The sequence below is a fragment of the Lepidothrix coronata genome, unplaced genomic scaffold (assembly GCF_001604755.1).
Source record: "Lepidothrix coronata isolate B3197 unplaced genomic scaffold, Lepidothrix_coronata-1.0 Scaffold312, whole genome shotgun sequence".
Lineage (NCBI taxonomy): Eukaryota > Metazoa > Chordata > Aves > Passeriformes > Pipridae > Lepidothrix > Lepidothrix coronata.
The window spans coordinates 534273-539864 of NW_016690492.1; the positions used below are offsets into that span (position 1 = coordinate 534273).

General features: G+C 44.9%; 1 long non-coding RNA gene across 1 annotated transcript in view; it reads left to right on the forward strand.

Annotated features, from left to right (window-relative positions):
* Positions 1-5499, forward strand: part of LOC108508764 — a 26343-nt gene extending 20844 nt beyond the window's left edge. Inside the window, exon 3 of the long non-coding RNA XR_001878499.1 lies at positions 5308-5499. This is a non-coding gene — a long non-coding RNA (uncharacterized LOC108508764). The remainder of the gene's footprint in view (positions 1-5307) is intronic.
* Positions 5500-5592: the final 93 nt, after the last annotated feature.

Below are 5592 nucleotides of genomic sequence, written 5' to 3' on the forward strand. Positions count from 1 at the left end.
ATGGTTTCTGCAGGTCCTTGAGATGTGACCCTATTTGTTAAAAACCAACAAATTTCAAGTGCAAATTCACACAGGTTTCCTCCCCTGAACCCCGTGTTCTGTCTTGCTCTCTCCACAGTTCATTACTTTTTAATCTCAACAATTGCTAAGGAAACCTTTCTAAACTTGTCAATTGGCAATGCAACTGCTTTTTAATTTAGTTTTAAAATAGTTTTTGAAATCAGTTTCTGCCTATGCTATTGATTTGAACTCTTGATTAAGTTGCTGCTTTAAAACCTTTCTCCAAGGGTCAAAGAATGATATTTAAGGAAGGGAAGGAGTATTGTCCAGTAGTTGTTTTTTAAATGTAGTTTATTAAACTAAGTTTCTTTAAAAGCAGTTTTGATTTTTAAAGTGAAATTAAGGCACTTGAATTATACATATATACATATATATATCCTCCATTCAATTTTTGTGGCTGGTTTTCATAATTAATGTACTTTATACTTGGTTGTCATCAGATGGTTTCCTGAACTGAGGTCCCTTGAAGTGATCAAACTTGCAGAAACTTAAGAGCCTTGTTCTGTCTGTGAAAAATTAAGCGGTTTTTTGATGACAAGGTTATATGTTTTAGAAAATCTTTAGAACATTGTACACCTTTCCAGCTCTGGGAGGGTGTAGTAGTTTGAACCAAGTTTTCCCCCTGAAGCTAAGAAAGTGGTAACCCCCAAGGGGTGGTGACACTAGAGATTTGAACCAATCTGCGCTCCTGCGAAATGTAAACATACCACAAGCAAACAGAAGAGAAGAGTTGTAGTTTGGGGTGATAAAAGTGGTAGCCGTGTTCTGAGGCCACAAGGAGCAGAGGGCAGAAGGCCCTGAGGGGGGGGCTTTGGCCCCCAGCCCCCAGCGGGAACTGCAGAGACTTGGAACAGTGTTAGACTGGGCTAAGTGTCTGTAGCTATGCTGGGAGATGTTTTCTCCACCGTGGGCAGCGGCAGAAGTAGCGACAGACCAACACTGACCGGAGAAATGGTGGCACAGGACCAGAAGAGGTAAGACCAAGCAGCAACAGAGGCATGCAGTACCGTAGAAAGGACTCCTGGAAGGAGAACCGAGAAAAAAGAGAGTCAGCAGCAGAGCTACAGAGTTTTGGGGGTAAGAACTGAACCAGACCCCCCAAACTCCCTTGAGACCTCCGGGAAAGGAGGGACGTGGACTCCTATTAAGGAGAGGAGTTTTGGAATGCTGCAGCACCAGAGAGAGAGGAGCTAAGAAGCTCAAAGACGTCCTGGAGCCGGACCAGGACGGCCAGATGGAATGCAGAGGGGGATGACCTTGCTTCCCCCCCCTCTGCTGCCACATTGGCAGTTGAGACAGAGCACAGGAGCTCTGGTGGAACTCTTGAGACAAAGACTTGCAACTGAAAGCTGCCCAAGATGTTCTGACTCAGGGGTGAATCCCCTGAGGAAGGGACTTTCACGAAGATGCCCCTGCATTTCGTGATATACCTGTGGTGACGCGAGTTCTGTCCCTGCTGGCAGTCCACAGGTGAGGCCTTCGCTTGGACCGAAGGAGAGCCGAGGGGCTTGGAGACCCCCTTGTGTGTATTGAACAGAGATCCAGCTACAACAACCCAGTTGCAACTGCTGCATGGAAGACAGAAGAGGAGCTGCTGCCCTAAATGTGGAAGGGATCTGTCCTTCTTCCCTCCTGGACTTTTATTTGGAGAGGAGAAGAGATCTGATCCATTGTAAATACTTATGTCATGGTAGAGATAGTTGTGATCGCATGTATAATGTGTTATAATATTTAGTTGTACAGTCATTGTAATATATTCCCTTTCCCCCATTTGGAGTCTGGTGTGTTTTGTCTGGAAAAAACCCACCTCACATTGGATTGAGATGTGACAGGGGGCTAGGACTAGGGAATTAGATTTTGGGGCTATCTCAAACCATGACAGAGGGGATGGTCACTTCTTACTCTGATGGATGTCGGGGGAGCAGATTGCTTAAGTGAGATCTGCTGGGAGCTCCTCTGCTCTGTGGGTGTCTTTCTGCAAATGCTGGAAGTGTTACATAGTAACTATGAAATATATCTTCTATATATTTATTAATGTATATGTATATTTAATAATGGTTTTAAACTGATAAAGTTTAGACGTTCTTGACTGTGAGAGTGATGAGACACTAGCACAGGTTGTGACCCCAGGTTGTCCCATTCCTGGAAGTGTTCAAGGCCAGGTTGGACTTCAGCAAAGCCTTTGACACCGTCTCCCACAGCATATTCCTTAAAAAAACTGGCAGCCCACGGCTTGGACAGGGCACTGTGCTGGGTTAGGAACTGGCTGGAGGGCCGGGCCCAGAGGGTGGTGGTGAATGGTGCTGCATCCAGCTGGTGGTGTCCCCCAGGGATTGATCTTCGTTCTGACATTTGGTATCTCTGCAAACAAATCCATTCCCCTGTGCTTGAGTTGTAATTATCTTTCATTACATAATCACAACTGCTTTTCCCAAAGAACTCCAGCCAGTTATTGCTCGGAGTGAATGCTGGTCAATTAAGCACCTAGCAGTTATTGTTTTGCTTAATCCTTATTGTTCTTTATAAAGCACATTAAGGTGTGAAAGTATTTAAACTAAGGGTTGAATAACATGCAGTAAAGACTGATGAATGCTGGATGAGTGTTTCTACAGGTCTTGTCCTTTGTTTTCCCCCAGGAAAACAAAGTAAAAAATAATATATTATCCATGTAAGATGTTTTTTATGGAAATCTGGAAGATTTTCTTGTATTCTTTTGGCTAAATTTTCCTTTGCTCCTTCCCTGGTGACAGACAGAAAGACTGATCTCTGGTGGCAAAGCATCTGGCTTGTTTACAATAGTCCTGCAGTTTTCTGTTCACACAAAGTGTGTTTCAACATGTGCAGTCCTGTCTTGCTTTGAACCTCATCATGTCTTTATCAATCCAGCTGCTAAATGATGCACTCTTGGCCAGACAGTTGCAACAGTAACTCAGTGTTGGGATCAGGAATTCAAAATGCTCTTTGTGTGAAAGCATATATGCATTCAGCATGGAGAGTGGGTAGTGATCAACTGGGCAGCAAGGACATACCATACACACTAATTCTGTTCCACTAAAACATCATCTCTTTCAGTGCACAGGTAAAAATATACCTTCAAACCCTCCTCCTTCTGCCTCCCAGAAGGTCTGATGGGACCACCTCCTCACTGACGTTCAAACTCAGCTCAAGCACCACCGAGTTTAGCCCTAAACCAAATGTGCTGTTGGTAAACATAATGAATTAGAGACTGAAATGAGAATATAGAATTCATTAATTTCACCACAAAACTTCTGGTTTACCACATTTGCAGGTTCTGAAATAGATGCAATGGTCCTATAAAACATAGCTTACACCTTTCCCAGGCCTAGCTTTGGGTCCCTGAAATAATGCACTTGGACCTAGAAAAGGATTGTTTAAAAGAGAATTCGATAGGAAAGTGTGGCTTTCTCCTTTGACAATCCTCAATTTTCCATCAAGTTCTGCAGGTATCACAAGACTTCCTTCAGCACTCCTCCCTGAGGTGGTCTCTGCAAGCTCAAGGTAAGAAAAATCACAATTCTTCCTCAGTCTAAGAATTTTTTGGCAACTAGAGCTGTTTCACTGTTGTTCGTTAATTTTTTTTGGTGTTTTTTTCTTACCAGAAGGGAGACTGTCCTTTTTCTATTATTTTTTGGCTATAAATACATGGTTCATGAAATTTATGGTAATATCTTTATATCTTTTATGAAAAAAGCCCAAATCTAAATGGCATAGAATTGGTAATTACAGAAAGCTCTACCTTACAATAGTTACAGCATTCTGCTAGTCACCCATTTATGCAAAGCACATAAATGGCCCACAAAAAGGATGTTTCTGTGCATTTAACTTGAAAAGATGTTATTCAATAAAAATGTCCTTAATTTACTGGCATTATGTCATATAACTCCTTTCATTTTGCTTTACTCCTCATTTAAAAAAGAAGAGATGAATTCAGAGAAATCTGCTGTTCACATAAAGATGGATTCCTGCCAAAATTTGTTGTTTGGTTCACAACCTTGAGATAATTGAGCTCTTTATTTTGCTAGTTATGCCTTCTTCGAGATATTTTATTGAAATTTCAAAACAAGCAAAGAAACAGGAAATCCATTTCAGATGTATTCCTGTAGGGAAAGTGAGACTAATTTCCATTTCGAAGTAAAAATCGCAATTGTGTTCAAAGTTAAGGCTCATGCACGAGAAAAGACAATGAAAACTTATGAAAAGATGATGCCTGTGATTGCACCTTTCATTAAAGCTTCAGATGAAAGTTGGGCTGAACATACATGGGAAGAGGACTATGAAGACTCTTCATTAATGGTACAAAATTTAGAGGCCTGGCTGAGGACATAGTGCACTAGGGTGACTCTACAGTAAAAGAAAAGAGCAGATGGAGTGCCAAGAGTGGCCCACACACTGCACAGGAGAGACAGAGGGTAAGGGCTTTGTTTCCTAAGTGGAAAGGCAGTTCTTCCCTTAAAGCAATGCATAGGAGTTGGCACTCCATGGACATAGAGAGATTCTTGTGCTGTCACCTTTTCTCTGGCAGGAATCTTCGTTGATATGCCATTTTGGCAATCAGACTGCCAAGAGTGACCCACACAGCGCACAGGAGAGACGGAGGATAAGGGTTTTCTTTCCTGGTTGGAAAAGCAATCGTTCGCATGCAGGAGCCCTGAGCTGGAATTGGCAGCATGATTCCCAGAATTGCATATGGATGAAGATTCCTCCCAGACAAAGGGTGCCAGCACAGAAAGCTCTCTGTGTCCATGGAGTGCCAAGAGTGGTCCACACACTCCACAGGAGAAACAGAGGGTAAGGGCTTTTTTTCCAGGGTGTAATTGCAGTCCTTCACTTGCAGGAGCAGTGTACTGGAATTGGCAGTCTGACTACCAAAATTGCATATGGGTGAAGATTGCTCCCAGACAGGTGACAGCAGAAGAATGTCTCTGTGTCAATGGAGTGCCAAGAGTGGCCCACACACTGCACAGGAGAGACGGAGGGTAAGGGCTATGTTTCTTTGGTGGAAATGCAGTTGTTCTCTTGCAGGAGCAATGCACTTGAATTGGCAGTCTGATTCCCAAAATGGCATACGGACCACGATTCCTTCCAGACAAAAGGTGACAGCACAGAAAGATCTCTGTGTCCATGGACTGCCAAGAGGGGCCCACACACTGCACAGGAGAGACAGCACCCGGCCAAGGGGCAGAGCCCCAGCCAACCCTTCCCTCTGTGCCCTGCCGCTCTCTGCAGCTGGAAAAGGACAAGAGGAGAGCGGTTGAGTACCTGTGCCAGGCCCTGCCGTACCTGGAGAGCCCACAGGAGTCCGTGCGAGAGGCGGCCCTCAGGTTCACAGGTGAGCCACAAGGTCCCTCCCCGCCCCGCTGCAGCTCGGCCCCAGCCCCGGCTGCTGCAGCGGCAGCAGGATGCGGCCCGGGGATGTGCTGGGGAGCCCTGCCACCCTGTGCCAGCCCAGCCCTGGGGGGTCCCGAGGCGGGAAGGCCCCGGGCTCAGCCCTGCCAGGGCAGGAGGGTGCGT